This window comes from Octopus bimaculoides, chromosome 8 (genome assembly GCF_046866305.1).
Source record: "Octopus bimaculoides isolate indiv1 chromosome 8, ASM4686630v1, whole genome shotgun sequence".
NCBI classification, from domain to species: domain Eukaryota; kingdom Metazoa; phylum Mollusca; class Cephalopoda; order Octopoda; family Octopodidae; genus Octopus; species Octopus bimaculoides.
Window position 1 is genome coordinate 53,006,396 of NC_142935.1, and position 12,896 is coordinate 53,019,291.

The following is a 12,896-nucleotide window of genomic DNA, read 5'->3' on the forward strand; positions in this document are numbered from 1 at the left end:
CAATGAAATTTCTAATCGGTATTAGGAGCATTTAAAAAATGTAAAATAAGTTCTGTTGTTTTTTCTTCTTGATTATTTCTGACCTTTCAACAAGTGTCTTCATTACTGCTAAATTACTGATCTCTATAAATTTCGATAAAATTCGATATTTAACATAGATTGATATAGTTATAAATTTATATCTTTGTTTTGACAATCATTATAGGATAAACTTCTTTCATTCGTCGAGTATGCAAATTTCTGTGTATTCTATCTTCCTGTCAATGTGTTGACCACTGTCTCAATTTGATTTATCCTTTTCTGTTTCTGTTGAAGTATATATATATATATATATATATATATATATAGCTTAAGATTACTGTTACCGTGATTATAGTTGTCTCTATATATTAATTATTTCTTCTTCTTCTTCTTCTTCTTCTTCTTCTTCTTCTCTGAAATCTTGCATTGACCTTCACTAATATGCTGTTTTCCTTTCAGTTACTTTCCCTGAATCATAATTAGCTGGATCTCCATTATTTACACCTAATATTCTATTAGTTCTGTAATAATTAATCGGAGGACTTTAATCAAAATGAATTAACTAAATGAATAAATGGAGCTGGAATTTATTAACCATTTCACTTCTTAATGTACTAAGCAATATAACACAGTAAATTGTCCTTTTGGGACAACGATGGTACCTATCTTAAAACGTGTTTTTTATTCTGTCAAATATCACGCTTGACTCCTGCTATCAGCCGGTATACAAGCATGTTTTGCCAACACTTGTCTTTATGAGCGAGAGCGCTAAGTCTAATGACATCTTTAAAATAGAAAATTTTTAAATATATTCTTTAACTTACAGTGTCATTCTCCTATCCACTCTCCTGATTGACAGATTGTAGTTCCACTCGCTTTACATTTCTTAAATGTTGGCAGTTCTAATTAGACATTTCACTTATTGATGACCTGTTGATTAACCAGCATGTCGCTGCTCACTTGTTTATTTGGTAAGCTTGTAGAGTCGATAGTTGCGTAACATATTACATGATCATATGGATGTTGTGCATATTGTATACCTGACTGAACCATGTGTACGTCACCATAAAGACTCGTAACTAAATGATTGTAACAGTATCAGATAACTCACTAGTTAAGGTTCCATTCATCATTGGATGCTTTTTAATACTATTGGATTTCCAAACAACAGTGTACATCCCTCTATCGATATATTCTATGTTATGATAATGAATTACTTAACTGTTTCATTTGGTAGATTAAGTGAACTAACGTCCTACTTTTTGTCTAATATGGAAAGTATAACAAATATTCGTCATACTCTTGTCCACTTGCAGAATATCTGTTTCCCTGAAGAATGTTTTATGTTTACATGTTAGTATATTTTGGGCTATATTACAAGATTATATAAATGTGCAAGGTTTTTATGTCTTCCTCTCTCGCCGATGAAGGTACACGAGTGGTGGCTATTTGCTTTGTGCCCAACACAGGTAGATGCAATTTAAATCTTGTGCTGGAAACTCAGTGCATTGAATCCGAGGATTATTATAAATGGATTCTATATCTCTTATTCAATCTTTTTTCTTTCTCAGTTTGCTTCCCAACCACATTATCCCGGCTTGAGTCCCACTGTTTGGCACTTTGGGAAAGCATCTTGTACTTAAGTTGCGATTCTACGAAAGCCTTCGTACACAGAAGCTGGAAGAAGCCCGTTAGCCAAAAAGAAAATACCTACGCTGAACTATTGAGAAATCTACAGCTACTCTACCCAGATTACAAGTTCAGGTTTATACCTGTAATTATTGGCGCACTGAGATATGTAACACACTGCATAAGTACCAATCTTGAGAAATTAGGCATTCCAAAACCAGAAATGAGAAAGCTGATTCGAAGACTACAGATCCAGTCCATCACTGGAACTGTAAAGATTTGTAAAACTTTCCAGAGCTTTATCATTTAAGTATATATGTGCACGTCTAGACATGCAACGATATGCATGAGAATACATACATAAATCAAAACATACAATCTGCACTTGCAGTGGCTCCAAATACTGCCCATATATACAAATATGTGCAAAAATACTCTGTTGGTGCTGTTGAAATTCCAATGAAGGAGCCTTGGATCTAGGTTAGAAACCGACTCATTCTCTATTGACAAGAAGTCTTGAAATGAATAATGATATACATACATATATACATACACACACACACACACACACACACACACACACACACACACACACACACACATATATATATATATATATATATATATATACAAAATGGCTGATAGTTAGCAAGGTGAGACACACATAAGAAGGAAGGAAACAAAGGACCACTGATGAGGTCACAGAAGTGTGACGAAAGAACTCTGGCCGAAATAAGATTAAGATTAATGTAATACAAAGCTGAAGCAAATTAACACCAAATATACAGTGCGTCTGTTAAAGTCTGTCATACCGGCCATGACGAAGGGAAATAGCCCTGAAACTCGAGTCGCCTTTATATATATATATTTATATTTATATATTTATATATTTGATCCTTTATATTGAACACTCAATATTTCATCTACATTCAATACTTTCTTTCATGGTGCCATCCATTTTTATTTTATTTTATTTTATATTGTATATTGTATATCATATTATATATTGTATATTCCATATTCTATACCCCACATTAGTTCTGCAGGAATATAAATAAAACATAAAAAACAGACAGTGTTGGAACTCTTTTAAGCAAAATAATATATTCCTCTATACACAATCATACATACAAAAAACCCCACCTTTTTTGTATTTATTTTTACTCGCATATATATATATATATATATATATATATATATATATATATATATATATATATATATATATATATATATACATATATATACATATACATATATATATATATATATATATATGTGTGTGTGTGTGTGTGTGTGTGTGTGTGTGTGTGTGTCTTTGTGCTTGTTCCGCACCACCGCTTGACAACCGGTGTTGATATATTTGCGTCTACGTAACGGTTCGGCATAAAGTGATAGATAAAATAGGCCAATAAAAATTAAATAAATAAATAAATAAATAAGCAGAGTCGATTTGTCCGACAAAATCCGTCAAGACGGCGCCCTACTATGGCCACAGTCTAATGAAAGAAGAAAGTAAAAGAGAAACAATATATTTTGCATCATTTAGACTGTACATAATAGCACCAATTTTAAGCATTGAGAGCTTTCTCCGTTACATAAACTAACGTTTGCACCGTGATATATTTGATTTGCCTCTTGAGAATATACCAGTGTCTGGGATCTGATGTATATCTCTGAGACAAGTGGAAAAATTATTCCCCATATGGAGGACCTCGTCGAAATGCATGCAGAAGCGAGAACGTCTGTGAAAGCACTCAAAGACAAAGTTAAGGTGATAAAACGTGCAACGGTTTAAATTAGCCATTTTTTTTTTCACACTTCAATCAATTTCAACACATACAATACAATTTTCTGCAAAATAAAATTAAAACATCAAATGCGATATACGTCTCGTCGAGCTCAGTAACGATAGAGATTGGGAAAAATTGATGGTATTAAAAAAAAGAAAACACCGCCCAGTAGATTATTGGCCAATGTAAAGAGATTAGTGATTGACATAAAGCTGGCTTCAGATAACAGTGTAAAACTGATCGACGAGAAATTTATTGGATTTTGTTTTCAGAACAATAGATTTTCTACATACATAGAGGCATATAAACATACATACATACAGACAGACAAATAGACAGACAGAAAACATCTGTGTGTGTGTGTGTGTATGTGTGTGTATGTGCGTGTGCGTACATAAACATTTATATATAGATACATATACATATATCTGGTATAATTAACTAAAGAACTATATGCGTATGTATATATGTATTTATGTATATGTATAAACACGCACACCCACGCTCATACACAAATAGATAGATAGATAGATAGATAGATAGATAGATATGCGAATTTTTCATGTGTGAACATATACTGAGAATATATATATATATATATATATATATATATATATATATATATATATATATATATATATATATATATATATAATATTAGGGACAAAATCCAAAATTACAGGTAAAAACTCAATTAAAATCAATTTATAAAAAATTAAAATTAAATTGAGCTTTATAGAAACTTGGTTATTTTCCCTAAAACTATATATTTTATATATATATATATATATATATATATATATATATATATATATATATATATATATTGGGTCATCCCATAAATAATGCGCGTTTTTTTTATGCGTCTTTTAATTTTTCAAAATTAAGATAAGCAAAGTTCTTTTTTTAAATTTAAAATATACTCTCCTTCATTCTCTACATCGCTCTTACATCTATCTGGTAGACTTACCAGGCCCCTTTTCCAAACTTCATTTGTTTATGAAGAAAAATACTTCTCCAGTACTGTTCTGACTTCGTCTACTGAATTCATACTTTTTCCGTCCAAATGATTTTGAAGACTGCGGAATAAATGATAATCAGATAATCAGATGAAGGAATGTCCGGCGAATATGGTGGGTGGGGCATCGTTTCCCCTTCAAACTGCTCCAGCCTTTGGAATGTCATCCTCGCTGTATGTGACCGAGCATTATACTGGAAGAACATCTTTCGTCTTAAAACCAAAGATGGTCGTTTTTCTTCAAACGCTGGCTCATGCTGCTCGCAGTAGATCTTTGTTATCGTTTGGTTTTGGTTTAAAAGTTCAAAGTGGACGAAACCTTTCATATCCCACCAAACAGATACCAACCTTCTTTAGCCTGGGGTGCCGGTGTTTCTCTTTTACCTACCCCCTGTCTTCGGCACTTGACATTTTTATAGAAAACCCATTTCTCGTCACCAGTCACTATTCGGTCCAAAAAGGGTTCATTCGTGAAACGTAACAGCAAAGAAAAACACACAATCACTCTCTGTGCGCGATTAGACTCGGAAAGTTTGTGAGGAACCCATTGACCCAATTTGCTGACTTTTCCGATGGCACGCATGTGTCGATGAATGGTTGAATGACCTAATCCAAGCTTCTCTGCTAGTTCCTCAACAGTTACCAAGGGATTTTGTTCCTACAGATTGTCCAGGACGAGGCTTGGCGTCTTGGCTCTAGTTTCTGGCTCGGAATTTCTGGTACCATCATTGACACTAGCTTACGCTTATCGTCTGATCCCCATATATACTGCATCAACATTTCTTGCCCTTTCCGTTGCGTTGTTGCCTTTATTGAACTCATAATGCAAAATATGCCGAATATGCTCCTTTGTCACTTCCATTGTAGCTTTGATAAAATAACTGTTAAAATCGAACTGTACTCTTCAAACTTTCCACATAAGGGGAACAGAGTAAAATTACTACCTGCTTTTATAGCAAGTTGATGCAGGTAGTTTATCCCGTCCTCCTCTGACTTTTAGTTCATGCATTTGAAAAAACCGCATTATTTATGGGATGACCCAATATAAATATTCTTTTATTCTTTTATTTGTTGCAGTCATTTGACTGCGGCCATGCTGGAGCACAGCCTTTAGTCGAACAAATCGACCCCAAAACTTATTCTTTGTAAGCCTAGTACTTATTCTGTCGGTTTCTTTTCCTGAGCCGCAAATTTACGTGGACGCAAACACACCAACATCGGTTGGCTATTCACAATATCAGTGTATGTATCCTGTTGTGTCTGGGGAGAGTCATTTTCTTTTTGTGCCTTATAATTTAACATACTCACCGGTAAAATTTCCGCATATTTCTTTCTTTTATTTTTCTAAACTTTTCGTTGCGGCTTGCAACCTTTCCAATAGTCAAAACTATTAAACAGGTTGCAAGACGCAACGAAACTTTTAGGAAAATAAAAATAAGAAATAAGTGGAAATTTTACGGGTGAGTGTGTTAAATTATAAGGCACAAAAAGAAAATGACTCTCCCCAGACACAATAGAATATGCTTCAACACACGAACTGACAAAAAGAATCTTGCAACCCAAATCCATAAACGAAGTGCATGTATCATTCTCTGTTTTCTATATATCAGAGGCGACGAATTTTGTCTAGGCACTTAGCTACGAGTACATATCATTGACAAGGCCCAATAAAATCGAAATGCATCTGGCGTTCTTGGTTGTAGGTGACGGGATTATTTTTGTCTCTCACCGGTATATATAGTATTTTTAATGCAGCGCATCTATAAGAGATTTCAGTATCTTTCCTATCCATCATGTATATGCTTTAAATATAATATATAGATGGCTATTTAATTTAATGCTGCTTCTACTGTGTATAGTAGATATGCGTGTGCGCGTGTGCGTGTTTTTAAAGAGCGAGAAAGAGATGGCAGGAGATAGATAGATAGATAGATAGATAGATAGATAGATAGATAGATAGATAGATAGATAGATCGTTTATTTCTAACAAGGGAGATATGCGGGGAGTACGGACCACACAAGATGTTCGCTTAATTCACGTATATTGCGGTAGCCGAAGGTGTGTTACTTTTAAGGAAGGAAGGCCAATTTAGCTACCGCACAGGTCAACCAAAACCCATGCAACGTTACTTAGCAACAGAAACACTTTTGAGTCTCTTCTTAGCTCTCAGTTATAAAGCACTAAATACGATGGCTGATGGGTTATCTCCCATGTCGTCATGTCCACATAAAAAACAACACCTCTAGAAGCTGTAATTTCCCGAATGGACTAATGCAACGGTATACTTCACAACTGCTATATTTTAACATATCTTCATGGGTTTATTTTTCACGCCCTACTAGAAATGCTAACCAATTTGTCTGCAAATCCCACTCTCAAATACAGATGATGTTATAGGAATCTCTTCCCATTATTTCAAACTTGCATCAATAACCTACAAAAAATCCAATTAAAAATACTAGAAATAACACTAATTAAAGACACCAATTATTTTTTACGAGAAACACTAAAGAACATCAAATACAACCGCCTCATACAATACCGACTCTTATGTTGATAACACGATTCTGCCTTCCTTCTTAACCTTTTCCAACCATGCATCATCGACATGCAACCTACAAACAACACGTCAAACTAATATTGGCTCCGTAAACGAAGACCTCGACAACATCTAGTGGGGCCATGACAACTTTGTCTCTTTCAACATGAAAATACCTCGCGTATTACTCATATCAAGAAAACACTACCACATCAAACCTCCACTGATCATGAGCAGCACTCAGCTAGATCCCTCATAGTTGCTCCAAATAGTGAGCTTCAATATCGCAAAGGATTTCTCCAGTTGACAGTACATCCTTATCATAGTTATGGCTGCATCCCGATGGCTAGCCCTTATCTTTAGAACAAGAACATATTCCGTTCCCTTCCCAGATGATTTTGGTATTCTAAAAAGTTCAAGTGAAGCACACGATGTTGTACTGCATCCACCTCTGGGACGGTACTGCTGTTACGCACACATACATCTTGGACCCTGTCAAGAGAAGGGTCACGCGACTGACTGACATTCAATCACTAACAGACACATTACAGCTTCTGTTCCTCAAAGCTTGCTGGTCTCGTACTCCTAGCGCTCAGGCATTTCCGGCCTCCGTCTCCGTGCCCTTGTTGTACTCATCCCACCCTAGGTCCACGCACTAACCACTGAACTCTCTTCTCTTATGCCTTTCTTGCAGTTGTTGGACTACAACAGTTTAAACGGAATATTACGGGCGTAAAAATGACTGAATCTCGGAGAGCCATCGTGAGTCATGGGCACTATCCCCAACTCCAGATACAACAAAATAACCCATTACAGTCTCGTCATAAGTATATCAAATACATTCCTTACCACTAGACATCACTGTCTCGAGTCCTAGGAATCATAGAGACAGGTTATCCGGTTTCGGGTTGAGTCCCACAACACGATATCTGGAACAATGCCTTCTACGGTCCTAGACCGACCAATACCTTGTAATTGAATCTGGTACACGGAATCTACGTGGAAGCCAGTCGTGTGTGTGTGTGTGTGTGTGTGTGTGTGTGTGTGTGTGTGTGTGTGTACATAAATATAACAAGCGAATTATTAACCTAGAAAATCTCTATAAGAGACAAAAGCAGTAACTATGCTGAGAAGTAATGATTATCGCCACTTAAACATACCTGTTTCATAGGAAGCGATGTTACTGCTATTTCTAACCCCCAGGAGGATGCAATCTGTACCCGATTTACATTGCAAGCAGAGGGGTGAACCCCTACCATCTTCCAACCACGAGACCACCAGACCGTATGGTTTCGACCTCCTTGTGGTCATCCTCGGTGATGGATACTCGTCCACTAGAGACAGCAGTAGTTCATTCCAGTTCGCAACATATAGAGAACAAGCGACATACAATCACTGACCTTGCAACAAGCAAACTAGCTAGTAGGAAATTCTCTATAAGAAATGAAAGGAGTAACTATACTGAGAAATAATGCTTATCGCCACTTAAACATGGTTGTTCCGTAAGAATCGATGCTATTGTTATTTTTAACCCAGGAGAACGCTTTCTCCAGCTGGGTACTCGATATATATTGCAAGCAGGAGAGTGAACCCCTACCATCTTCCAGCTACGAGACCACCAGACCGTACGGTTTCGACCTCTTTGTGGTCAACATCGGTATTGGATACTTGTCCGCTAGAGATAACAGTAGTACACTCCAGCTCGCAATATATAGAGAACAGGAACGCTTCACGAATTTGCAAGTAATCCTTGCACGGCCTCATTCTAATCTTCTCTATATCGTTCCAGTTTTAGAATATGCACTGACGAAGCTAGTACGCTGTATATGTCTTTGTAACGTTTCCACAAGAGGAATCGATAGAATAAGTATCAGACTTTAAAAAGACATATACTGGAGTCGATTTGTTCGACTAAAAAACACTTCAAAGCAGGGTCCCGGTATGACCACAGTCCAGTGACTAAAGCAATACATAGATAAAGGATACAAACAATACATTACATTTCTGTCTGGGCCCTCAATCTTTCCACACCAAATTATAAATAACAGTAAAAAGCGTACGTAGAATCATCAGACCATAACCACAAGCTACCTTGACAACAAACGAAAAATAACAAAACGGAAGGCCCATCTCGCAGATTGCTCCAGCAATCGCCAACCTCCATCATGCCTGGCGCTAGAGTTATAACCAACTCTAAACAAACAGAACATTCCTACAACATATTAGACTAAACGTTATCCATCTCTAATGCAGTTCAGACAAGTACAAAAGACGCTTTCGCACGCACACGTATGCGCGCACTCATACAATATTTTCTTTTTAGAAAATATAACTCCGAACTGACCAGTGACTTGGTGACTTGTGAGTGAATTTGGTAGGCGAAAACCGTGTGGAAGCTCGCAGTATATATGTGAGTGTATGTGCGCGCGAGCGTATATATATATATATATATATATATATATATATATATATATATATATATATATATATATATATATATATATATATATATATATATATATACGCGCGCGCGCACTCACATGTATATTAATATATATAATTAAGGGATCAGCAAAATATTTGCTTCACCATATACCGAATCATCTGAATTGGTTAGTTTTTCATTGTTTTTTCTTCTTGTTTTTGCCTTTGTGAGTTGCAAGTGATGCTATCTGTGAGATTCTCAGCTTTTTTAGCTGCTATTTTCTGAACTTCGGTATATGGTGAAGCAAATATTTTGCTGATCCCTTAATTATATTTATAAATATATGAGCTTTTGAATAAGTTCTCCACCAATAATGGTGCTTTCATACCGATGGGCTTGGTAAAAATTATTAATTATTAATTGATTTATTAATTAATTAATAAATTGATAATCCTTTACCCTTTTAATTTATATTAATATATATATATATATATATATATATATATATATATATATATATATATATATATATATATATATATATATATATATATATATAGAGAGAGAGAGAGAGAGAGAGAGAGAGAGAGAGAGAGAGAGAGAGGAGAGTTCAAATTTACAGTAAACAAAAAAGACGAAGACAAGTGTAGGAACAACAAGCAGGTGTATTAGTTTAACGCTCAGGAAGAATGGAAATGTCTTTTATGTTTCGTACCTAAGCTCTTCAGTAGAAAGGATTAAGAGGAAAAACAGGACAGAGAATGAAAACAAAACGGAGAAAAAACTGTGTATGGATTAACGGTTCAACATGAGTGCGTGTGTGTGTGTGTGTGTGTGTGTGTGTGTGTGTGTGTGTGTGTGTGTGTGTGTGTGTGTGTGTGTAGTGCATTGCTGGCGACTTTTCCTTCTTTCTCTTCGGACTTTTCTCTTTGCGACGAAGAGCTATGCTCGTAATGTTAACAACTCCTTTCGCCCAGCGTCAAATTAACATATTCCTTGAGCAAGTCCTTACATTTGTTTTTGTTTCTTTTTTCTCTGTTTTTTTTTGTTCTTTGAATTGACTATATAGATTAGATAGATAGATAGATAGATAGATAGATAGATAGATAGATAGATAGATAGATAGATAGATAGATAGATAGACAGACAGATATAGAAAGATAGATATTCATGCATGAGTGTATTTATGTATGTTTGTGTTGTATTTGAGTTTCTCCCCTCCACCGTTTGATAACCGGTGTTAGTTTGTTTACGTTCACCTCTAACTCAATGGTTCTGCAGCAAAGACAGATCGAATAAATACCAGACTTTAAGATAAAAGTACACTGGGTCAGTTTGTCCCACTAAATCCGATAAGGCGTCGCTCCAGCATGGTCGCAGTCTGATGAGTGAAAAAAAAAAGTGGAAAATAAAAGAGGAACTACATGGCCTTTCACTTGATGAAAACAGGTATGTATTTAGAAATGTGGGGTTTCTGTATCTCACCATGTCGTTCGTCTGATTAACCTACGTACTTTTGACACTTTTTTTTTTTATCAGGAATGACTGAAAGTAACATATCATCATCATCATCATCATCATCATCACCATCACGCAGCACCATTGCTACCACTACCACCACTAGCTACACCACCATCACCACCACCCCTACTACGTATCCTCTTTTACTTGTTTCAGTCATTTTTTGACTGCGACCATGCTGGAGCACCGCTTTTTAGTCGAGCAAATCGACCCAAGGACTTATTCTTTGTAAGCCTAGTACTTATTCTATCGGTATCTTTTGCCGAACTGTTAAGCCAAACACAAACACACAAACACACACACACACACAAGTATATATGTGTGTGTTTGTGTGTCTGTGTTTGTCCCTCTAGCATTGCTTACAACCGATGCTGGTGTGTTTATGTCCCCGTCACTTAGCGGTTCGGCAAAAGAGACCGATAGAATAAGTACTAGGCTTGCAAAGAATAGGTCCCGGGGTCGATTTGCTCGACTAAAGGCGTTGCTCCAGCATGGCCGTAGTCAAATGACTGAAACAAATAAAAGATATATATATATATACGACGGGCTTCTTACAGCTTTCGTCTACCAAATCCACTCACAAGGCTTTGGTCGGCCCGAAGCTATAGTATAAGACACTTGCGCAAGATGCCACGCAGTGTGACTGAACCCGGAACCATGTGGTTGGTAAGCAAGCTACTTACCACACAGACACTCAAGTCATTAATGAAAGACAATGAAAAAACAATTTTGTCTATTCAAAAAAATAAAAACGTTAGTATTGTTTTTTTGTTTTTGATCAGTTGCACAGTTGCAAAAAGAAAAGAAAAAAAAAGAAACGAAAAAAATAGAAATTCATGGACAACCATGGTGTTGTGTTTAGGACTTCAAAGTCAAGGACATTAAAAAATACAATAAAATATAATAAAAGAAAAGAGAGGGAAAAAAAGAAAAGAAAGGAAGGAAGTAAAAAAGGAAGAAGGAAAAATAGAGAGATTTAAGGGAAGAAAGAAAAAAGTAAGATGTAGAGAAATAAAGAAAAGAGAGAAGAAAAAGAAAACAAAATAGACGAAAGAAAGAAAGAAAGAAAGAAAGGAACAGATAAGCTGGTTAAACGGATTGAACGCAAGGCGTGCTGGAGAGTTGGCTGCAGAGGATTAAAATTTCTCTTAGCCAAGTCAAGTGGGTCGTTGAATTGTTCAAGTCGGCTGTTATGGAGCTTCTGTTCAACTGAAAACAATTCGAAAAGGATTAGGTGATGCTGCTGTTGTGAGGAGGGCTCAAGAAACGTCTGTCTGTCGGTCGTTTGCCCGCCGCCGCCGCCGCCGAGTAAATATTATAATGGGCTGCTTAGAAAGAACGAGCATCATTACATGCCGTTAAATTGTCGCATCGGAGAGACAGACGGGGGGATGCGAAACAGGACAGTGTGTGTGTGTGTGTGTGTGTGTGTGTGTGTGCATGTGTGCGAGCGTTTGCGCATATATCTGAGTGTGAGTGTGCGTGAGTGAATGTATATGTATGTGAATGAGTGTGCGCGCGCTTATATGTAAGTGAGCACGTGTGTGTGGGTGGAAGTGAGGGTGTTTTAGGCGGAGAAAAGAGCCTACTTACAAACTACCACCGCTGTTGTTAACAAACACCATTACTGCAGTTGATGCAACTTCTGCCGCTGCTGTCATTATTGCAATTGCTGCAACTGCTGCTGCTGCTGCTCTTGTTATTGCTACTGCTGTCGCAGCTGCTGCTGCTGTTGTTGTTACAGCTTCTGTCTGGCCCTGCTATATTCAACATCATCACACCGAGCCAACGACGGATCCTCGAAGTGGTCACTCGACTCTGCTAGATATCGCAGCCAAATCCCTCTTAAAATAACCATCTGCCATTTTTTTTTTTTTAATGATTCGTTGAATAATGCAATCATAGATGTACTGCATCTTAGAAAAATAACAGGTTGGTCACGAATGGAA

General features: G+C 36.6%; 1 non-coding gene across 1 annotated transcript; it reads right to left on the reverse strand.

Annotated features, from left to right (window-relative positions):
* Positions 1–8,714: 8,714 nt before the first annotated feature.
* Positions 8,715–8,820, reverse strand: LOC128248634 (U6 spliceosomal RNA). The gene has a single exon (XR_008264810.1). It is a non-coding gene; the product is annotated as a U6 spliceosomal RNA (small nuclear RNA).
* Between the last annotated feature and the right edge of the window lie 4,076 nt (positions 8,821–12,896).